Source organism: Opisthocomus hoazin, chromosome 9 (assembly GCF_030867145.1).
Source record: "Opisthocomus hoazin isolate bOpiHoa1 chromosome 9, bOpiHoa1.hap1, whole genome shotgun sequence".
In the NCBI taxonomy this organism is placed as follows: domain Eukaryota; kingdom Metazoa; phylum Chordata; class Aves; order Opisthocomiformes; family Opisthocomidae; genus Opisthocomus; species Opisthocomus hoazin.
Window position 1 is genome coordinate 33,335,468 of NC_134422.1, and position 24,747 is coordinate 33,360,214.

Here is a 24,747-nt window from a genome sequence, read left to right on the forward strand (position 1 = left end):
TGAAAATCTGTGGAGTCCTGGCTGGATGAGAGGGGACATAGTTTGGTGCCGTTGAGCAACCCAGGTTTCAAACTAGAGATGGGCCTTGAGAGCGGCGAACACGGAACCCTGTTGGGAAGGTAGAGCGACGAGCTCGGAACACTGGAGCAGGGGGACTGTTACGTCGCTGCTTCCTGCCACAGTGACACTTCCTGCCACAGTGCTGCTTCTGCATCGAGAAATGAAGCTTTGCACCAATTGCAGCAGTTTTGACTATATATGGTTAAGAGTAACTAACCAATTAGAAGCCGTAATTGCTTTGCTATATATACCCTGTTTTGATGACTAATAAAGCAGAACGATCTTACTCACATTGGGATTGTATCGTTTCTACCGGTTCCGAGTTCCCACTCCGAAAAAAATCTCTGCCGGGCACCCAGAAGAGAAGGAGCAGAGGACTTAACATAAGACAAAAATACCTGTGTGCTAAATGTGAATGGGTGGCTTGGGTGAGAGACAGAACAAGATGGGGAGACCTGGATTTCTTCTAAAAAGTCTTTCCAAACCCCAGTCACAGGCAGGAGCAAAACTGCCCGCTATGCGTAGTCAGATATCAGGTTTGCTGGGATCCCTGGGGGAAAAGTCTCGCTCTCGGCCATCATTGCACGCAAACCATGGAAGGATCCAGTTAAATGCTCTTTGGCAGAGAGCAAAGGAGTTTCACACTGACAGCCCCAATATAAGGGATTGTGGTTTATGCCCCCTTGCGTTTAAGGAAACAGCACATATGTCCTACCTGCCCTACCATTCCTCCCACCATCCTTGTTCCACAGGTTGCCCAGTTTATTGCCTCTCTTTGAAGATGGCAGACCTCTGGGGAAGTCTACCAAGAGCAAATCGCAATCAGTTTTCATAAAAAAATAACAACAATAAAGCAAAAATGCAAGACTGCCCACAACAGCTGGCAGCTTCTCATCCTGCGGTTACCTCCATCGGCTGCATCATGCAGACCTTCCACTCTCTCTCTCCTTATCCTGCAAAGCAAGCCAGGAAAACGAGGAGACATTGAAGCAGAGGAAACAGAAACTGAAGCTTGGAAATAATAGACAATGAATTTGAAATTTGAAGAACAGCCTTTTTTTTTTCCTGGTTGTATTGTTCCAAGCAGCATAGGCTTGTAAAAGTCTAATCACTTCCCATCCGGCTCATCAATCACACAGGGGAACCAGCCCCCTGCACAACAGAGTGAGCCTCAAATTGGCTCCTACTAATAATAAAAGGTAGCGGAGAAGGACAATCCCTTCAGAGGATTGTTTAATAAATCTTGTCTAGACAGGCAACACAAGAGAAATGGAAAAGATTTCTTGGAAGACCGTGGCCATTCAGTCCCATTCCACTTACATTATTGATACATACTTGCTGCAACCAGTACTTTAACGTGAATTTTCATATTTTGATTCTTGTTACCTAGCATCATCCAAAATTAAACATTAAACTTCAAATATTTAAAAGCAGGTGAAGGCAGTAATTGAAGCTGATGGAAACTGTGTGCTGGCACTATTCCTGCTGCGTGTGCTTGCCTGGCTGCAAAAATGCCAAAGAGACACTTTGCTACTCTTCTATTTTCAGCAGTTGCTGACATTTCACTGTAATTTATTCTTATTTTCTCCTCTTCTTCTTAAAAATAACAACACCACTACTATTCTGATAATAAACTGACAGCTCTCATGTCTGAAAACTTTCAGTAGAGGACTGTTTCTGCCAGCAAACACTACCTGAGCTCGGTGCACTCGGATGGCTTGCGGAGCCTATACTGTATGAAACCCAACCGGCTGCTCCCCACGGTACGCTCAGTACTACATTAGCCTTTGGTTTCTTAGTCATAAGCTTTTCTTTCGGTAGCCTGTCCTTTCCAATGCTGGAGGCCAACTGTCAGTTATCAGCAAAAATCCCCTTCCAGCCTGTATTTGGCATATTTTTTGATGGCTTCCTCCTCCACTTTTATCTGTCAGAAGCGCTAAAGACTCCCACAAGCCATAAAGTGTTTCTGACATTCATGGCTTTTAGATCCCGGGTTTCAAAGAACCGCTGAAGGTTAAATTGATTAAGCCAAAGACGTACTTCTAGAAAGCTGTAGCTTAAATAAAAAAAGGTGTTTTGCTGTCACAGTGATCAGCCAAAACTGTTACTGAACCAGAGCATATGGGAGCCGAACGCCATCAGAGAAACGTGTGATGTTCCAGGCTGCTAAGATTTGCTCTCTACAGCAGAGATCAGAGGCAGCGGGAAAGCAGAAGAGGCATTTAGCTCAATTAAAAAATAAACAAATAAAAACAAAGCTTTGTATTGAGGGAGATGATGGCCGATTACCCACCAGTTAAGCGAAGGCTAAGAAAAATCACTGCCTCTTAAAAGTGCTATCAGACAAGAGCCCTTCTTCTTTTGTGAGAGCCCCAGAGGGGCACTCCTAGATGCCTCTGGAAGAGGGAGCTGAAGACGTTTATTTCAGGAAACAAGAAGAGTCTTTACTGGGAGCCTCCCTGAAATCCAGGATGAAGGCCTCCTTATTTTGCTTCTGAGAAGTCCCTGTTAACCAGACACAACAGGATTCATCCCTCTAGCAAATTAACATCCAGTGGACACTGCCTGCAGCAGATTTGATAAATATTTGCATCCACTACGAATTCATGGCATGATGCAGCATTAAAATTTCATGGGAGGAAAAAAAAAATTAAAATTGCTTAAGGAGCTGTTGGGTTTGGGCTACTCGCAGTTGCAGGGATAGTTCCAGGCAGCAGACATTGTAAAACTGTCAGTTGCTTCACCTAACAAAACATCAGCCCTTATTAGACATAAAAAGATATGTAATTTCCTTCCAGAGGTCAGAGTTAAAACCCGACACTTTCAGTACAGCAGTTCAGCAAGGGCTCTAATGACCAACTAAAACTTTAAAAGGAGCAAAACCAAAATTTAGTACTACGTGTCACAATCTGAAGGCATGTTTGGGGGAAGGTGACCTTATATGGAAGGAATTGAGGTACAGAAATGCAATCAAAATTATTTCTTTTTAAACTGAAATCTCTGGGAGTGTGTCAACTCTATTCAAAGTCATTTAAATAAATAGGAATCTTATAACTGCTGGCTGCAGGCTTAGCTGGCTCCAATGTGTTTGTGCAAGTGTGTACAGATTACCTTAGTTTTACTTTGCATTCAGTGCTGATATTTTTACCTTATTATTACCTTCCATTCAGTGCTGGTCTGATGGAGCTGAGGACACCAGCCCCAGGACTAGAGAGTGCCCGAAGGTCCCTTGGAAACAGCTGCCCACCACGGTGTAACCAAGGTGATGGAATTAGTTAATCATAAAGCACGAACAATGCTGCTATGTCCCTTGTACAGCCCTGCCCATCTGGACATTAGGTCTGGGAACAGAGGGTTTAGTCCCTAGGTAATCATTAATGTTAAACAATAATGGTGAACGGGGATTTGTAATAGAAATAGCGTTACCAAATGGTTGCAGGTGTATTTGTGGTACCTATCTATTGTGTGATTTAATTGAAGCAAAAAGTCATACATCTCCCCCCAAAGAAGTTAGTTTTAATTAAAACCAGCAGGTGCCCAGAACTGGTCAAGACGACCCGTGCCGCAGGGACAAGAGCCAGAAGAGGACTGAGTTTGCGCAGAAACTGTGATGAAGAGGATAAGCCTTCATCTTAGGACCCCCGACGACCACCACTAGGAGGCACTGCACAAGCGCGGGTGGGAGGAGTGTATGAAAATGGACTGATTTGACTATGAAAGAAAGGGCTTATGTAATCAGATGAATATGTATATTTTGATCTATATAAACTGCACGGAAAGGGTATGGGGTATGCACGTTCGGCGGAATTATCCCCCGTGCATCCGACGTCGCAATAAAGAATGCCTGCCTTTTAACACTACATTGGTGTTACGAGGTTTATTCCCGGATTTTCGGTGACAGTTTCTGGCGACCCAGATGGGACCCTGCTTGTGAATACCGACGGATCCGCGGGATCACGGGACCTCCAGCCGGCATCGAGGGATTCTCGAAGAGAACCTCTGATCCCCGGACTGAAGGATTCCAAGTAAGTCCCCTGGAATTTAATTAAGGCATTCTTTAGGTATAATATACGCCTGCTCATAAATCGTGGTGAAAACCTCGTAGAGTTGGGCTAAAAGGTACCTTTGTGGAAAGTCTCTGCTCGGTGAAAGCCGGTGGAGCGGGGCCCAAGGGGGAGGTCTTCAACAGGGGGTTGAAGTCTCCAAGATCTCAGAAGGGGGCTGAGATCCCAGAGGGAGTTCCAACAAGGGTTGGGGTCCCTCTGATTAGTGTTTGTGATATAGTGCACAATCACTACCACTGGTCATTTGAAGGATGGGCACCTTTCCGAGTAAAAGACCCATCCCAAGGGGCACGCCTTTGGGATGTATTTTAAAACACTGGAAAGAGCTGGGGGGGGACCCTTTAACTCGGAAACAGTTAATTGAGTATTGTAATCATCGGTGGCCGTTATATACTCTGGATGACGGGGAGAAGTGGCCGGAGGATGGGACACTGTGTTATAATACCATTTTGCAATTAATGTTGTTTTGTAAAAGGGAAGGTAAATAGGAAGAAATGACATATGTAGATTTGTTTTTCTCATTGAGAAATCATTCGGAATGGCAAAGGCAGTGTGGGATACATCCGCGTGGTTCTATGGTAATGGCTTTAAAGAAAGGGAACTGCGAAAAGGGTTCAAAGAAATGTTGTGTCGCTTGTAGTGTTGGCAAAGAGTGTTTGAAATATGAGCCTGAGGAGGATGATGTTGAATTAATGGTTGCACCTTGCCGGAGATGGGGAGGTGATCAGGAGGACCGAAAATCTGAGACACACAGTCCTTCTGTTTCTCCTATGGGGGGGGGGGCAGGAAGATTTAGCCTGGTTTCGGGAAGGACACGGGGAAGGACGGGGGGGGGGGTAGCAGAATCGGCTTCTCCCCTCCAAGCCCCTCTCTGAGAAGCTAGGGAATGAGGAAGTAAAATTTTTAATAAATACAAGGACCACTTATTTGGTATTAAACACATGTAAAGCGAAATGTAGTCATAAATCTGTAGATGTTGTTGGTGCGACAGGGTAAAAAGAAAATTAACCTTTCTTAGAGCTGTTGAAATTTAGATTGAGAAAACAGTGGGTAACTCACCAGTTTCTATATATGCCTGAATGTCCATTGCCTTTGTTAGGACGAGATTTATTAAGCAAATTAGAGGCACAAATAACTTTAAAAAAAAAATGAAGAAATTGAATTATTGATACCAGAATCAAAAGCCGTAGAGGCAAGGGTGTTTATGTTACAGGATTCTTTTAAGGAGGAACAAATTCCAGAAGAGGTGGAAAACGCAGTAATCCCCTTGGTTTGGGCAAATGAAGTTCCAGGACGGTCCAAATTAGCAGAACCGGTAAAAGTGACCTTAAAACCTGGATCCAAACCGGTAAGACAAAAACAATATCCTATTAAGGGGGAGGCTCGAAAAGGATTGGACGGGTTAATCATGAAATTTTTGGAATGTGGACTTTTGGTAGAATGCAAGTCAGAATATAACACACCTATATTACCGGTAAAGAAACCTGGGGGACGGGAATATCGACTAGTCCAGGATCTAAGAGCTATAAATCAAATAGTTCAAGATATACACCCAGTAGTGGCCAATCCCTATACTTTATTGTCATCCCTGAAAGAGGAGCATAAATGGTTTACTGTACTAGGTTTAAAGGATGCCTTCTTTTGCATACCTCTGGATGCACAAAGTCAAAGCATATTTGCTTTTGAATGGGAGAGCCCTGCAACAGGATGAAAGATGCAACTGACATGGACTGTACTTCCACAAGGATTTAAAAATAGCCCCACAATATTTGGAAAACTGTTTGTCCATGAGAGGCAACACCTGGCCCTTGGAGTGCTGGCACAACGTCTGGGATCCTGGAAGCGGCCAGTAGGATACTTCTTTAAACAACTTGACAACGTGAGTAAAGGATGGCCGGGATGTTTGTGTGCCGTGGCAGCGACGGTATTGCTGATTCAGGAAGCTTGAAAATTAACTATGGGCCAAAAGATGGTGGTGTATGTACCACACATGGTGGTAACTGTTCTAGAACAAAAGGGGGGTCATTGGCGGTCCCCCAGCAGAATGCTGAAATATCAGGTTGTCTTGCTAGAGCAGGATGATGTGGAACTGAAAACCACAACCATCGTAAATCCAGCAATGTTTCTGTCAACGAAAAATCCAACAGAAAATCTAGAACATGACTGTCTGCTAACTGTTGAACAAGTCTATTCCAGCAGACCGGACCTGAGGGATGAGCCTCTGGAAAATCCTGATTTCAAATTGTTCGCGGATGGAAGCAGCTTTGTCAAAGAGGGAAGACGAACAGCCAGATACGCTGTTGTCACCACCACCGAGGTACTGGAGTCAGGAACGCTACCTGCAAATACCTCGGCACAGAAAGCAGAACTGGTGGCGTTGCAGCAAGCCTTGCGAATGGCAGAAGGAAAAAGGGTAAATATATGGACTGATTCCAAATATGCATTTGGTGTGATTCATGCTCATGGAGCCATCTGGAAAGAAAGAGGATTGCTCTCAGCCCAAGGATCATCGATAAAACATAAAGAAGAAATCCTTCAGCTCCTCGAAGAGGTGCAGAAACCAAAGGAAGTAGCGGTGATGCACTGCAAGGCTCATCAATTTGGTCAGACAGCTGTAAACATAGGTAATCAACTGGCAGACAAAACAGCAAAGGAGACTGCGGAACAAGGTATCCTTGCACTAGTACCAGTAAAACAAATAAAAATCCCGAATCTGAAACCATAATATAGTAAATTGGATGAGCAATTAGCAGAACAATTAAAGGCATCACAAAATACAGAAGAGTGGTGGGTAACGCCAGAAAAGCGGGTAACAGTAACCCCGCAAGTCATGTTAGAACTTGTGAAAGAAAAACATGCACAGACACATTGGGGTGTAGATGCTATAGTCTAGAGCCTAAAATCATCTGCAGTGTGTGTAGGAATGACAGGAGTAATGAAATCTATAGTAGCTAAGTGTCCAATTTGTCTCAAAAATAATCCTTTAAATCGGAAAAGGGCACCCCTAGGAGTAACAAAACAGGGTAACACCCCAGGAGATTATTGGCAAGTTGATTTTTCTGAACTGCCCAGGCAGAATGGATTCAGGTATCTATTAGTATTAATTAATACTTTTTCTGGATGGCCGAAAGCCTTTCCTTGTCGCACCAACAAAGTGAGAGAAGTAGTTAAAATATTGTTGAAAGAAATAATACCAAGGTTTGGGGTATCAATTGGCATGTCTTCCGATAGGAGACCACATTTTGTAGCAGAAATAGTTCAACAAGTAAGTAAAATTTTAAGAATAAATTGGGATTTACATACCCCCTGGAGGCCACAATCAAGTGAGAGAATTGAAAGAATGAACCAAACATTAAAAAGACAAATAAGTAAAATTTGTCACGAGGTGTCTTTAAAATGGCCACAAGCTTTACCATTAGCACTTCTGAGAATCAGAATCCAACCAAGATCTAAAGATGGTGTAAGTCCATACGAAATTTTGTATGGCAAACCTTATCAGACTCCTTTAATCCCAGGGGATATAAAAATAGCGGGGGAAACAGATTTAAAAATGTATTTGATTTCTTTAGGAAAAACACTTGAAGCACTCCGAAAATACATTGTGTTGACCAGATCGCTTGCTTTGGATACACCTGTGCATCAATATCAACTGGGTGATTTCATGTACATAAGGACTTGGAACTCTGAACCACTGCAGGAGAAGTGGAAAGGACCTTTTCAGGTACTGTTAACAACTTACACTGCGATCAAAGTAGAAGGAGTGGAACCGTGGATACACTACACTCGAATGAAGAAGGCCCCTTCGTGGAGAGTCATCAATAGAGATCCAGAGACTGCAAAACTGACTTTGAAATATATCTAAAAAGAGTAGTTATTGCTGTAAAATGCGAGGAGACTGTATCTCGATCTGGAAACTGATGATAATATGAGCACTGTTCAGTGTATTAGAAGTAAGAACAGAAAACGTTGATTCACTGCCAATAAAAGCAGAACAATTAATATACCTCCTAAGGAGGACTCCAGAAAAAAATTTGATGATCGGGCTTATAAAAGAATTTGCAAATTTACAAAATGTGACCCAAATAACTGCATGTCTTCCAATCCCAAGGGCGGTAGGAGAATCAGTCCCGTGGGAAATTCAACAAGACATGCAAGAAAATTGGCTTGATAAAATTTTTAATGGATTCAGGTGGAATATTAGTTCTTGGGTCAAATCTTTAGTCGGTACCGGACTGCTTTTACTGGTAGTAGTTTTAATAATACTGCTCATTTATTATTGTCTAAAAAAGGAACTCACCAACAGAACAGCTTTTAATCGAATGATTATTCAGGCTATTGCAAGAAGACAAAACCTTAGTGAGTCGGTTGTTACACTTCCACCACCCTATAGCGAAACAAGTGGACTATAAGTGTAGTGTTGTAATTTTGAAAAGTATATTTTAATAATATTTAATCATTATATGATTAAGAAAAATTTAATTATGGAAGTATTGAAAAGATAATTATTTCAAAACTTCCAAAGGGGGGAAATGTAACCAAGGTGATGGAATTAGTTAATCATAAAGCACGAACAATGCTGCTATGTCCCTTGTACAGCCCTGCCCATCTGGACATTAGGTCTGGGAACAGAGGGTTTAATCCCTAGGTAATCATTAATGTTAAACAATAATGGTGAACGGGGATTTGTAATAGAAATAGCGTTACCAAATGGTTGCAGGTGTATTTGTGGTACCTATCTATTGTGTGAATTAATTGAAGCAAAAAGTCATACATCTCCCCCCAAAGAAGTTAGTTTTAATTAAAACCAGCAGGTGCCCAGAACTGGTCAAGACGACCCGTGCCGCAGGGACAAGAGCCAGAAGAGGACTGAGTTTGCGCAGAAACTGTGATGAAGAGGATAAGCCTTCATCTTAGGACTCCCGACGACCACCACTAGGAGGCACTGCGCAAGAGCAGGTGGGAGGAGTGTATGAAAATGGACTGATTTGACTATGAAAGAAAGGGCTTATGTAATCAGATGAATATGTATATTTTGATCTATATAAACTGCACGGAAAGGGTATGGGGTATGCACGTTCGGCGGAATTATCCCCCGTGCATCCGACGTCGCAATAAAGAATGCCTGCCTTTTAACACTACATTGGTGTTACGAGGTTTATTCCCGGATTTTTGGTGACAACGGGGCCAAAAGAAACCACCCTTACCACTTTCCCTCTCCCACTCATCTGCCTAAGGAGAGACAGAAAACTTCCTAACGCACACTGCTTGAAACGCCATCTGAAGAATCCTTTTTCAGAAAATAAATATAGCTGACGGTAGTTTTACTCCTCCTCAGTGCACAAAAGCATGGAGGCATTGGCAACGCATCTGCAGTGGGATCTCTACTGCACAAATCAGATATCTTGTCCTGCTGAGACAGAAATCTAAGAACAAGAAACAATACCAAAACCATCAAACCATGCGCAAAACAGATGAAATAGCATTTGTCCTGCCTCGAGCCGTTCCCTCTCCATCCAGCCCCTGGGGCGTGGGTGCCTGCGCTGCAGGACACAGCGCAGCCCCCTCACTGGAAGACGGACCCCGCACACCAGCTGCCAGCATAGTGCAAGCATCTCCTTGACCCTGCAGCACCCCTGGGTTTCCTCACACACTGTTCTCCCGAGCAGCACGTTTCTAACAGATGCTGGAAAAGATGACCAAAAGCACACATAGCTGAGCGCACAGAAAAGCACCCATTCACGCCAGGAAGCACACATATTAAACCTTTGCATACTAAAACACAATATTGAGGTAAATGAGACGGAAACCCAGTATTTCCCATTGAAGCTGAATAAGTATTTCACTCCATCTCAGGAACACCAGAGCACATAAGGAGCATGCAGGGCGAACCCTTGGGGAAGAAAGAACTGGGGAACTTTCCGATGGAAACCAGCACGGAACACCTGCATCAATCACTGCAACCCATTGAGGGAGAAGCATACTTCTTACTTACCTCTTCTATTAAATAAAAACAACACATTTTGGTCAAACACCAAGACTACAAAGCCAAAGCAAAATGGTATTTTAATGTTTTACCAAACTTTGCTTTTTGAATGCTTTCAGCCAGCTCTATTTAGCGCTACGCTGCTCAGCTGCACGTCCACCGACACAAGCTGAATCGATCCCAAAGCAGGCAACGGCAGGGCTGCTGCGAAAGATGCAAACATATTGATGTTGGTATAGATTTAAATGTGCCAGACCTACTCTGCCCAAGGAAATGCTGGCTTGCCTACTAGGAACACCTGTAGCGATGCCATTATTTCACAGTTTTGGGACTTCACCATTTCATCAGCATAGCCTAGGCGTGCACTGGCTGAGCACGCACCAGATTGATTTGCAAGGTGAGGGGTTTTCATTGCAAATGAAGCAATATTTCTCAATTGCACTGGCCAATAATAGAGAAATTTTTGATCAAAAGGCCATAACAGCATCAAGGAAAAATCGTCTGAAAACACTTACTTTGCAATGACTGGATTTCCTTGCACACAATACTTCCCAACAGGCTTTAACCATACATACTTGATTTTACATTTGGTCGGTTTGAGTGATTTCGGTGTCACCTGACCAGGGACACTTACGAGAAATAAATGCCCTTTTAACCACATTTTATTCCTATATATACATTGTGCTGCTAAAATAATTCATTGTATCCTAATGAAATGAGCACGACTCACTCCAGGAATGAATGAATACTCACTCCCCGGTGATGGGTAGTTATGTGCAGGGACAGAGGGTCTGTAACGGAAGATCTATCATTAGCGCCTGAACCTGTTTCATCTTCATTTCACATGATACGAGTGAACTGAGTGTTGTTTTGGGGGTATAACTGATCTATAGCTGAAACAAATCAGCTCTGCAGCAAAGTGAGGAGATTAAGTACTGGATAATCTGTAGTTTAAAACCAGCTGTTCTGCTGAGATCAAATGATTACTTTGGCACTAGAATGATTAGCTGACAAGGGAGTGTGTTTCAGCATCCGCCGTCATTACTGGGCACCGCTGCCGTAACCTCCGGCCACTAGAGCTAATTGATAGCATGGCTGGGATCAGCTCACGGCTTGCTAAATTGACAGACTTCACCTGGCTTCAATTACAAATATCAGCATTTTCAGGAAACAAACAGGCAGAGGTGGTGGAGAAGGAGGATACCCAGTCACCAGTCAGATAACTGCGACTGCAACAAATGCCAGCAAAACATTTTCAGTTTAAGCTGCGCGGCTGTCTCTGCTCTCGATGCTAGTTTTAACACATGTCCTAGGTTTGGCCAGGACAGGGTTAATTTTCACCAGAATCCAGGAAGGGGCACAGCTGGGTGGGCTGACCCAACCTCAACCTGGCCAAACAGAGCCGGGTATTCCATACCATGTGCCGTCATGCGGGATTCCGGTGGGGGGGCGGTGTGGCAGGAACTCGCTCGCGGCTCGGGAGCGCGCGGCGCCGGTCCTGTCCGGGAGAGAGGGTCTGTTGTGCGAGTTTGGGTCGTATTTTCTCCTTATCTGTATCGTTGTTGTTACTGTTCCCTCTGTTTGTTGATCTGTCAAACTGCCCTTATCCCGACCCACCAGTTTCTGCCTCTTTCTTTTCATTCTCCTCCGCACCCCGGCCGGGGGAGGGGCGGCCGCGTGGCGCTTTTATTGCCGGCAGCAGCCGAAATCAGAACATTAAATTGGCGCCCGAGCTTGGGGCGGGGATAACGGCAGGGCTGAGCAGCGAGTGTTAAAACAGCTTTCTTAGATTTTGTTAAATTTTGTTATATGCATTTTTCTGTGTTAAGTGGTCGCCGGTAAAAAAAAATGTTTCTGACTTTGATCAAGTGGCTCTGCTATGTAAATCCGTACTTGCACTATGTGTTCATTGCCATGCTGTTCATCATCGCTGGGAAAAGGACCAGGATGATGATTTTGCTGTACTGTACGATATCGACTTATGATAACATCACTGTGCACGAAATTAGGATTGTATTTGCATGCGGCACTGCGGTCATTTCCATACCTCGGATCCTATGTCGTAGAATTTGTTAGTAATCAAACCCAATCTGTGGGGAAAACCGGAGGGGATACCTCCCCCCACTCTTTCGCCCCCCCTCTTTCGCTCAGGCCGGTCCTAACTGCTTTTGAGAATTTTGAGTACCCCTGGGATGCTCAGGGCAGCACTCTCCTTTTGTTCTGCCTCCGGAATGGGTTTCGGGTGTTGTTTAGGGTTAAACAAGTCGTTAAGAGCATCGTGCAGAGACCTGCCCCGGGGCTGGATAGCTGTGAGTGGCTGGGTGTGTGGGACAGCACGGGCAGGTGTCTAGAGCAGTGGGCACCTGCGGTGCGGGGGGAGGGGCGGCCGCGTGGCACTTTTGTTGGCGGCGACAGCTGAAACAAGAACAACACAGCATACTTTTTTGCAAATGTTTTCATCTTACTTCTCTCTGCTTTCACATCTCTGACGATTAGTGAGAACTGAGATTCACTCCATCTCTTTCTGCAGTGCCCTTCCACAAGGATTCCTGCAATGGCTGTTTTTAATAGGTTTCCCTATTTTAGGCAAGATAAGGCAAGGTACCACCTGCTCACAAGAACAACACACAAACAGTACAGAAATACAAGGAGGACACAGGTTTGTAGTTTCCTTTTATTTTTCCCTAATCAGCTCCTCTGCTTCTAACTACAAGAGCATCTTCCGATAACCTGAGGATAACTGAGATTGCACAGCAGACGAGATATAAACACGTTCACATAACCAGACTGCAGAGACCGGCTACCTCAGCGGCAGGGGTGTTCTGCATTGAGCTCACTCGCTCAGAGAGCAGGAGGGGTAACCCATCTGGGAGGGCATTTTCTGTCTTCTTCCTTTTACCTAAAAATTTGCTGGACTCTGCAGAAATTAAAAATAGTATTTAAAAAAAATGACAGTAATCTATAAGACCTATTAGGTTAGGTTTTCCACACTCATATCAAAGCAAGGCAGCTCCTTACAACAGATGTATTTTCTTTGAGTTGATCACTCAGCAGGTTTGAAAGGAATCCAGTAACATCTTCCAGTTCCCTAAGAGGCTACTCCACACTTTTGCAGAGACAGCTATTAATTCCCTGATATTCATTATGGATTTTCCTTTCTTAGGCCTTCACTCTGCACCGTACTTTTGAAGGATGAACTGTCAACAATATTCCTGAGGTATGTATTACACAGGGTTGTTGCTTTTGACTTACAGCAGCAATATGACACACACCTCACTATCCCTTTCACTCTCCATTGCCCTTTGGCCCTTTCTGGAGGGGAAGCTGATGAGTATGGGGCTGGAGGGGTTGTTTTCAGAAGTCCCCTTTCAAATTCAAGGCAGCAGGAGTCCTTCTATGTGTAAAACAGCAATGCCTGAACGAAAAGGGTTTAAAGCAATAATGTTCCACATCTCCAGCTTCCTCATTTGGAGGCAGCAATATACCTGCAGGTAGTCATGGATGTCAGTGGGTTTCCTTGTCAGTTTTCCATGGGTTTCCCCAGCAGCCAGATGCAGATACTTCCACCATCACTATGATTATCCAGAATTAGAAAACAATTTCAAATGTTTTACAGCTTCTTTGCTGGCACTTAGGATCTGAATCGATCCCAAAACATCAGAAATGAGTAGTGACGTTGGGCTCTGGCCACCACTCCAGCTCTTGGACCACTTGGCTACACCCCTTCCATCCTATTCAAACTGAATGGCATATACTTTGAGGGTCTTTTTTCTCCATCTTCGGCTCTTTAACGTAGTTTTCTTAAAGCATGAGCACAAACTCTCTGACAAAATGTATTTTTGGTATAACCTCTCTCTCCAGTGAACAACATTAAGCTATCACTATTATTTTTCCTGCACAAAAAGGTTTGTCAAAATCAGGATGATATTTCCACTTCACCTTTTGGCATTTTAGAGTTTATTTTGTTCAGACAGTACCTCAAAGCTTTTCATTCTTCCTCTCTGGCAGGACTAATCACCACCAAAGAGGGAAAAGAAACACTACACGCTATTCAATACAGCATGCAGACGCTATAACCCTCCTACTTAACTTCAAACACAAGTACTAGAAGTTGATGAGGCCAGTCATGCTTAACCACTGCCTTGAACTAGGTCCTCATCACTTTAACCAAAACCTTTTGATTCCCCTTTTCTCTACTGATGTTTGACATCGGGGACATCTCACCTGAGAAGTCAGTCGTACTTGATTTCATACCCCATAGGGTTCAGCACTCAGAGTCAGCACGCAGTTAACAGAGATGTCCCTGATGGCTGCTTGTTGGGTTGAGCAAACTCAACCTCAACCCCAGAAAGGCACATCCAGTATCACCCTCTGGCTTGCTCAAGCCTCCCCAGACCAGCCCCCCCACAGTGGAGCAGCTTTCGCTAGGAGACATCCTTGTGAACGTTCCCTTGATGTGCTATTTTTGAGGTGGACACTCAGGAAGGCCAACTTGTCCCTCTGCTCCAGCCTTCCTGGGCACCTATGCAGGATGCCTGCAAGACACACGTGGGGCCGTAATTAGACAGCCCAGTGGTAGTATCACGTTTGGGGTAGGAATGTTGCTGTTGCTGAATGTTTCAATCTGCACAATTGTGCTGACATTTCTGAACTGTAAAAGCCCGCTGGCAGGCATCTACAGAGGAAACCTTTAAAATTGATCAAGTTTAGCACAAAAATTGTTGGCTAAGCCTCCATCCGTCCCTCTGCTCCTCAACCCCTTGACACAGCTTACAGCAAAAGACTTTTCCTTCCCTTTCATATGGCTTTTAACAGCAATTCAAGCCCATTGATCCAGGACTCTGAGTCAGTGTATTACAATGCAAGATAATTCAGCTCTCTGACAGTCAGTTTTGTTTAATTTCATTTTACTCCATAGTAAAACAGGATTGGAAGGAGGGAGGGCTAGGGGAAAAATTGGCAACATACTGCCTAAGTGCTCAGGAAAACAGAAAAATGTCACTCAAAGGAAAGTATAAAATACTTCCACTTGGCACATGCTGCTATACCACAATTGCTATAACACAGGTATCTGTATGCTTATATATACCTCCTCTGTGCCTCCCAACTTCAATCTCTGTTCCACTGAAAGATTTCAGAAGGCAGGTGGATAAACAGAGGAATAAATAAGCCTTAATGACACCTGAGCAAAGCTTGCCAGTGAATAGCATGAAACAGTGGAGTTTATGCCACCTCCTAGCTAGGGTTAAGACTAGGCTTGAAAACTCATTACACTCACCATTTACACCAAGTAACCTTTCTTTCTGTGGCTGGAAGAAAACTACTCATTCGCTTTATAACCTAACAAATCCCTTCATAATTTAAAACCGTTTGCAACGAGGTTTTTATCTGTTGGTTAGTTTAACTTTACTCCATTGTTTGCTTTAGTCCAGCTACAACTAGGCCAGCATTTCCAATCACATAGGTAGGGGAGAAGTTTACACTTAGAAGAGTAAGATCATTAACAGCATAAGGTGGTTGAAAGGGAGGGCATAATTGGTTTCACTCACCTAGAGGGAAGATCAGCTTGTAAGAGAAACAACACCTAATTAAGAAGGTTTGCACTGTTTTCTTTTTAATAATGTCCTCCCTCCACCACCAGCATTTTTACAGTACCCATCACAGCAGCTTCTGGACTCTGGCTTAGCCACGCGTATTTTGCAGATGCACAGGAGCTGACAGCATCAGACTCATTCATGGACAGACAGAAGCAAGAGTCTGGTGAGACACTAAACAATAGGAAAAAAAATAATAGTCTGCATTTTAATTTAAAAAAAACCCCAAGCCTAGACAGAGCCAACAGATCTCAACAGTTACATTTGTTCACATTAACAATTTGATTCCTGATCCATATTTTTATTGGTGGCTAAGCATCTGGGTGCCAGGACCAGCTGGAAAGCACAACCAGTTTGTCACCTGCCTGGCCATGCACAGGCAAAGGCAGGTCACACAGCGGACAAGCAAGTGACAGCACTGTCCCAGGCACTACCCTGGACCAACACAGAGCAGAGCCAGGCAGGAGGTTTACCTGCACTTCAAAGATCACCGGCAGACATTCCCCAAGGAGTCATGTGCTTCCACCAGCATGTGCTGATGACAAAGGGAAGGGCTGGGGTCAGCATGTACCCTCAAACACAGCTCCATATAGCAGGTTGTTAGGAAGGGAACAATATATGTGTCAGAGAGGAGGAGAAAGGTCTTCCTGGCTGTTGCTGACGATAAATGACCAAAGCAGAGGAACACAGCCATTTCGCAAACTGCTGAACAGCTTAAGCAGAGGCCCCAGACCTGCCTGTGACATTCCAGAGGCGATGGCAGACTTTGCAAGCTCCTCCAAACGCTTTTCTCAACCATTAACATCCTCCACGGGCTGCCCAGGCTGAGCTGCCACCAACTGGCACCCATCCACTGCATTACCTCTGGCAAACCTGGAAAGCACTCCACCTGGAGCCACGAACCCCACATCCTGGGCATATTTTTGGTACTGGGGCCTCTTGCACCCCATAATCTCCCAGCAATGGGGCTGGGAAGGGGGTGTCAATACTTCTGAATGGCAAACATCACTTGCAGCTGTGGCTGGCACCTTGTCGCAAGCAGGAGTGCTCCCATGCCATGCCTACCACGCCCACCTGGGCTTGCAGGCAACTCTGCAGCACCCAAAAGCTACCAGAGGGGCTCACAAGGTTCAGCAGGACCAGCAAGAAGGACAGACCCCTGCCTTACATCATGAGGAGGACTGGTGCAGCCCATAGGCATAGAGAAGCTGCCCCCACATGACCCCCTCAGCACTCTGCTCTGCCTAACGAAGGGCGGCTTCACTGCAACCACAAAAATGGGATAGCAAGCAAAAAGGAAATTACTGATCTCGAGCATGTGCATGGGTCTGGGTTACTCTAAATAATTTAAGTCAGGCTTCTTTTATCTCTCTCCTGCTCCAGAGATGCTGCCACTGCCACGCACATGAATTGGACAGGCTTCCTGGGCAGCTGGAGGTGGGGTGCCTCCCGTACAATGGAAGCTGAAAGGGAAATACTAAAAGACTATCTGAAGAGACTCCTTAATCATGCTGGACTGCAAATCTTTACCTCTCACCTGCATGTGTGATACAGCTGAGCGATGCTCCCCCCAACTGAAGGCATGCAGGCAGAGGCTGCGGGAGAGCTGCAGAAGCTCTTGGACACTGCCAACGCAACAAAGGGGAAGCCCCAGGCTGGGATCCATCCCCATGTTCTCCTGGAGTCCCGGAGGTGGAGCCTCTCCAAACTGCCCATACATGGGTACGTGTACAATGGTGAAGAGCCTCTTCATACCACCTGCTAGTCGCTCCACACAAACGACAGTGCCTGTTTTATACAGCAAATGGATCGCAGGGATGTGGTCACAAGGGAACATAGCTGCTCCTGCCTTCAGTGGCTTTGGCAGCACTCTCAAGAGCAGCCCTGCAGCAGCTAGGATGTGACAAGCAGCTCGGTACCATCCCCAGCAGGCCCATGCTCCCTTGGAAAAGGCCCTCATCCCCAGTCCTCCTCCATTACCACCTCCCCAAAAAACCACTCCCCGGGGGGGTTGTACAGCACCTGGCACCCAGAAATGCACAGAAGGGCCACTTTACAGTCCATTCCTGCACCAAAACAGGAGCCTGCATTTCCACAGCACGCGACTCTCCTCCTAAACAGAAGTGGTTATTTCCAACTGTATCTTTCATACAAAGCCACTAAAAATATTTGCTAAATTAATGGGGCAATAGCTAATGTACATATATTTGGTTACGGTTTGGCAAACCCAGCTTCAGGATTAATTGTATATTAATTCTCTTCCTTGTTTGTTTTGCAGAAGAGAAAAATGTAATTCAAGCAGAAGAGTATCAGCTTGCAGAGTCTTTAAGTTTCTCTCAGCTGCAAGCAAAGCCCAAATCCATGGCAGAGCTGATCTGGGCTGCTTGCTGCTGTTGCATTGCTGGTAGGGAAAGGACGAGAGAGGAAAGAGGTTGCAGTTGCGCAAGTGGGGTTTTCAGTTTACATCAGGGAGGGGAGCTTGGTAGTGTGTACAGAACAGAAAGGAGCCTCCTAGCCCAGTTGTTCCGCCTGTTGCAATGCCCTGGACAGCTATAAAAATAAAAGAACAGGGCTAGGAGGAGTGTGAAACTCGAGTCAAAATCTGGCTGTGGGGAGCTAGCAAAAGCATTTACTGCTCAGAGAGAAGAAGCCAGCAGGTTGGTAAGCAATGTTTAAAAAAAAAAAAAAAAGGCTCTGCAAGAGCCGGACAGAAATAGCTGGGTGGCAAGCAGGAGCAGGACCGCCATGGCAGGGCAAGGAGGACATGGGAGGTAGGGAGGGGTCTCGGGGTCACCCCTCCATGCTCTGCAGCTCCACCGAGGTCTGGTGGGAGGGAGCAGCTGAGGTAGCGCAGGAGCAGCACGGCAGGCGGCTGTCAGCTACCCGGGACTATTTGTGTCCCTGCGTAGGCAAGCGTGGCCAGGCGCTGGGGGAAAACGTTGGCAGAAGGGTGGGGAGGGAGGCAGATGAGAGGCTGGTGGCCACGCAGGCAGCTTTTTGAGGGGAAGGAAGGGGAGGAGTGAGTAGGGTCCCTATGCTGCCGTGTTGCATCTAGCAGAGGAGACACACCAGCAGCAGATAGAGGCTGATACCAAAGAGGCCTTGGCAACGGCACTAATCTAGTGGTACCACGTCCTGAATCTACCAAAAATGGGCTGGAACCTGTTGAAAGCGGGGTTTTGAGCATCCAAGGAAGAGAGGCAGAGAGGTCACTAAGGACATACCTGCATTACAGATGCCTGACTGGGATAGCACAAGAAAGCAGAGAGACCCGGATGTAACATGAGAGGGAAAAGCAACCGAAACACAAAAATAACGTAACACCTCCAAACACATTTAGGCCAGAAAGCACTGTCTGCCTTTTACTTACTAGCTGAGAGGCTCTGGGCATGGTGGGGTCGGGATGGAGCTGGGTGAGATTATGTTAGGGACTACACGGCACGTGACATTGGCCTTTAACAGCAGGGACCAGGCACCAACCACCCAGGCGCTGTCCCACACACACATCAAGGGATGAGAGCAATGTGAACACCTATTTACCATAACAGCGCCTGGCACTCAGCTACTCACCGCAACCGCAGCACAGGCTTGCCATTTCACTACTCGCTTCTGAACACAGGACAGGTCTGCAAGGTCCCACAAATCCAGGCCGTTCCTCATCTTGGCAATCAACCTCACCTTGGCCTTTTTGAGACCAGTTTAAACCAGTGGGATTATTTTAAGCTACCGTTTCTGCAAAAGTGACGTGAAAGGGCAGAAGCAGTGGTCCTCCCGGAGGAGCGCCATATCACCTATGCTTTTTGCAGGTAACCTCTGCTCCCACTCCACCTGCTGAGTCTGGGAACCAACTTGCTTTGAACACAGCTCAGGTTCATACAGCACAGTTGGTGGCTGATCACAGCTGGTGTGTAACATTTTGCCCACACCAGAAGCACGGCCCTGGCATGCCGCTGGCCTCTTGTAACCCACCCAGCACAGCAGCTGATATTATCACTGTGTGTGCAGGACTCCCTAGCCAGGTTTAAGCAGCCAGTTGGAGGTGTCCTCTTTCCACCTGGATTTCCGTGGCATGCACAGCCCTGCCCCTGCCCCTCACACCACTACTTGCACACCATTCGTCTCTTTACGCTTCATTTACTAATGGGTAAGGTACTAGGAGGGCAGTTACAAATAAAAACACACAGATATTTGATTTCCAGGTCTGTAATTACCTGGAGACTGCTTTGCCTCTTGCCAGCCAAGGACACCACTTGCTGGCGAGGCTCTCCTGATGCAACTCACTGTGGGACAAATGCTTACAGGGCAGCTTTGCCTAGCAAACTCCCCCTCCCCAAAATCCCTGTGCTGGTGTAGGGCTGGACTGCAGTGCTTTCCAGGAACTTCTGGGCAAAACATCCCTCCACATAGGCACAGCCACTCTGTAGCCTTTCATTCTGGGTACTCCCAACAGGCACCACTCCACATCCAGCTCCCTTTCTGCTGAGCTGGGACCTTACTGAAGCCTGTCAGCTGGGTATTAGGATACCATTTTGCTGCAGAAGAGGGTGCAGGGCAGTGCTGCCAGGCCTTCAGGAGCCATACATATCATCATAGTGATCTGCCGAGCAAACTGGAGAAGGCAACACCCTCCTGTCTCTGCACTCCCCGACACATCTGTTCAGACTGCAGGCTCTCTCCGTGCCCACGTCTCTGCCAAGATCTGTTGCCGGAGCTTTCAGAAGGGTCTGCTTAGTCCCATTTTGCTAAAAAAGACCAAAAAGCTTTTTTCAAAAAAAATAGATTACTTTTTTTTTTTTTTCCCCCAACCAGAAGCAGCTCCAAATGTCTAGCGGCCAGGCAGCATTGTTTGCAACCAGCTCTTCCCACTGCTGCTCTGGCAGTCCTGCCCCCTCGGAGGGGGTCTGTCTGACCCTGTCTTCCTCCAAGGTTATAACACATCCAGAAGCAAAAAATACATAAAACCCAAACCCCCAAATTCCACCCGCCATGACATATAAACACGATTGTAAGGAAAGCGATAAGCGCGGGCTGGCGCAGGTTTTCACTGAGCACGCAGTTATGTATGCTGACAAAGTGAAGATGGGGGCTGTATGTCTTTGCAGTAACTGCAGCGGCTGTAAAGCTGCCTGCCATGAAACGCCCACCCTGTTAAATGGCAGGCAGAGCGCTGCCAGTGTACCTGTGGCTGAGGGTGCTACAGAGATAGTATAGAGGTAAACGAAAAAAAGAATTTATAAAGCAGTGGTAGATGATTTTCAAAGGCTGTTGATTGCGGTTAGAAATAAGCTTCATAATCATTTGGAAGAGTTATTGCAGGGAACAGTGCAGAACTCTGGTCATGTCTTCAAAAATAAATAATCTGAATTGGTTAAATAAAATCAAGGCATAAGAAGACAATTTACTGTGAATTGCTAAAAGCCTAGGGATTAGTCAAAGATAACTCTTGTTTACCAGATGTGTTTAACAGAACAAGAGTGCTTGCAGAAGACTGTTTTGTGGTATACTAACTGTGTATCTTATTGCAAAAATTGAATACGGAGATTCTATTAAGAAATAAGAACTGTCCACAATACAAACTGTCAGCTTTGCCAAGTGAAACTAAAACAGGTTGCCACTTCTGAAACCAAGCAGTCGTTTCCAATATGAACCAATGCACGATCTGAGCTTTTCTCAATATTATTTTCTGAAATCCAAAGCAGGGAAAATAATCTCAGCTCTAGGCTTGACGAGACTGAAGGCACGCACCAGCTCAACCAGCTGATCTAGTTCCACGGAGCAAGTCCTAGCGCAAAAGCCTGACCTGTGCAATTAGTTGAAGGATGGTGGTGGGTTGGAAAGCAGTGGGAGACGGAGCCCGACCTCTTCCCACCGTCACAGCCAACTTGCTGGGTGAGCCTGGGTGCAACAGGGACAAGAGAGCTCTCAATGCCCGTTTCCCACCCCATTATTTGTCCTGCCCAGTTCAGTGATGCTCTCGGAAACAGCAAGTGCCCTTCCCTACTGCAGCACCTATGCCAGCGGAGAGCCTGCCATGGCCATGACAGGGAGGTCTTACTCCCATAAAAATGTGCTACATTCACCTAAGCCTCATATCACTGCCAAAGCTCACAGTGGTTGGACTCCAAAGACTGAAATTACCTCAGCATACATTTTTTGTGGGTAGGTTGAGACTCAGAAGAGTAACAAAGACAACCAGGTATCAGCCCATAGTCAGAAACATCTTGCTTTTCCCAGCACTCAAGCCTAGACACATTGTTTTCCTCCTACTGAGTGCTCCTTTCCTCTGCCAGGACTCACATTGCAAATGCGGTGCAATGTGAAGCACTGCACCTGCGGTGCAGGGAAGCACTGAGCAGCAGGAACAGAGCTGATGGAGCTGGAGGGTAGCACACGCAGAGCACAACTTCACACTGCAATTGCTCACCCTTGTTTTGGCCACCCACAGGCAAGCAATACCAAGACTATAACACAACCAAAAGCAACAATAAAATGCATAAAATGAAAACAGAAGATTTGTACTCCTGTTCTGCACACATACAAGAACACTAGGAAAAAACCCACTGGTATGTGCAAACTCTTCTCACATAAATGAAGCTCCCCGTGATCTCAAAGCCATGCACTCATTTGCAGGCCTGGAAGTTTAAGTGGTTGAGCACTTCATTGAGGTGATAGAAAGCCCTTTTTATTCTTAACCAGCAGATATCCAGAGAGCTAACTCATAGACATAAAGCAAATCTACTTAGGGAATAAATGTCTAAATAAAGATGAGAGATGGGATGCTGATCTTTTAATGTTCCTCTGCAGGGTAAAGAAAATTATGAGGTTTTTTCACTTCAATTCATTTATGGTATTCGTGTGTTATTGCAAGATAAAAAAGCCCAGCATGCCTAGCTCACTAGGTCTTTCCCTCTGTCCTGGAGTGAGAGGCTACCCAGCTAAGCTGAACACTAATGAGAAGGCAGGCGGGCACACAATGCCATGGTACTCACCAGCAAGGCATACAGAAAACCCAGGAGTGTGTCAGCTGCGTACCTGAAGTCCATTTAGTGGCGAAAGATGGCAATTATTGCAACAAGACTAAGGAAAATTGGAGCAAGTTGGAGAAGCATCACCTTGCACAAGTTCACCGTATTTAAGTCTGAGAGAGACAAATAGCCTTTCTTTTAGTTATCTCCAATCTGCCACCTTCATTTGGCCATTAAAAATATTTTTAAAATGATAAGACAAGTAATACTGCCTAACTAATGAATGTCGAATTATCGGTGTAAATATGCCAACATTTAATTATTTGCGTCCCAAAGAACATGTTCTCCTCTGTTTGGTTTTCTGTTTTAATGACTACAATTTATCATATTAACTAGACTTCCAGTTTGCTGGGGTTTGTTTCAAGTTCTGCTTTTTGCTGAGACATCTGCGAGAGGGCAGACACAGGTAAGAGAAGTAATAAAACTAATAAAAAAGTGATAGTAGCTGTCACCAAAAAGCACAAGTGACCGAACCACCTTCATTTACTACACAGGCCCCTTCATTCTTGCTTTCTATTGCTGATTTTACTGCTCACTTTCCACTAATATTTTACTCTACTTATGGCAGCTCTCTGCAAGTAATGTTAACTCCCTAATTTCCAAATAATTTGCTTTTCCTACCTACTAGCAGGCAGTGTAAGAAGGAAGGAAAGCCGAAGTGGAAGAACCATCCATGATGAATTCAAGCCATGCATGATGGCACAGCCAAGGGTTTCAGGAGGCATTGGAAACCCTGGCAATGCTTGAATCAGTGCAGGGACCCTGCCTGTGCAGGAAGTATCTATCTGCCGTCTGTCTAACATGGTGGGAAACATTAGTCCAGCTGCACCAAGGCTGTATCTATTTCACAGTACAAGCATATGTGTTTTCCCCACCTGTCACAACTGTGAAATGTATAGATAGCATTTACTTCCTAGGCATTCGTCGCTCAAATTAACAGGCAACCTGTTAGTCTGAGTGCAATTAGCACCCCAAACTTTACTCCAGACATATCTGGTTGCTCAGTTTTGCTTGCAGATCTTTTAGCAGCCTGGTGTATGCTTTGAGTAAATATAGGCCAAAGTATAGAGTGGAAATCCTGTGAAATCCCCAACAAATTTAACATGAAGCAAAGCTAAACACACTGTTGGACAATCTGCTTTGCCTTTGTTAGAACTTGTAATCGAAAGTTCACATTTTTACAAACTAAATTGAGCACTAGGTTCACCCAAGACCTGGTAAACCGAATGACTGAGTGTAACACAACCTGCTGGGGCTGACTCCTGCTGCCCTCTTCCTGCTGCCGGATTTAAACTTCACTGCTCCCGCTACGTGCTTTTTATAAAAATGCTAGTTACATACAGACACTCATCTTGAAACGTGACATTAGTGTTTTGCAGAAATATATGTGAGCGATGCCATATGATGCAAGCACTGTAAACCCTTATCTGTGTCATGGCTCGACTTCTTCTCTTGGAGAGTACGACCAGCAGAGCGTGCAACCACCCTGCCATGGGCTGCCATTTCTACCACAGTCCTCACACCTACATACCAGTTTCTTCCATATTGGAGCCACATCATCTGCAGCATCCTCAGATGCCCATCTGAGTACACTGGATCACTCCTTTACTGGAATATTTCTTCAAACACAATTAGTTTTGGAATGCCAAATAATGGTGGGCTTAAATTCTTTTAATTCTGCATTCAACTTTCCCTCCTTGTGGTTGCTAGCACGTTAACAGGGAATGCACAAATCACACTGAAATGATCCTTCACAAACCCAAAAGCATGATATCACTCAAAATCTAGACTAAGGCGGGCTGAGGGAGCACACACCCCGGACTCCACGGTGGCAGGACAGGCTTCATCTATCACAGACTACCCCTGGATGCTGGAGATTCAGTTAGGCTTATAACTCCAGTCTCATACATACAAAGCGTTTTATGTTCGTTCCATAATCAACTTTTCTTTTCTTAAATGCCCCACAAATGTTGCCCAGAGTTCTCCCCTAGCTTAGTCTACCAATCAGTCACTTTATTAAG

The 24,747-nt window shown here is 45.3% G+C and overlaps 1 protein-coding gene across 10 annotated transcripts in view; it reads right to left on the reverse strand.

Moving 5' to 3' along the window:
* ERBB4 (erb-b2 receptor tyrosine kinase 4) overlaps nt 1-24,747 on the reverse strand; it is a 687,907-nt gene that overhangs the window by 415,377 nt on the left and 247,783 nt on the right. The gene's annotated exons all lie outside the window — the stretch shown is intronic.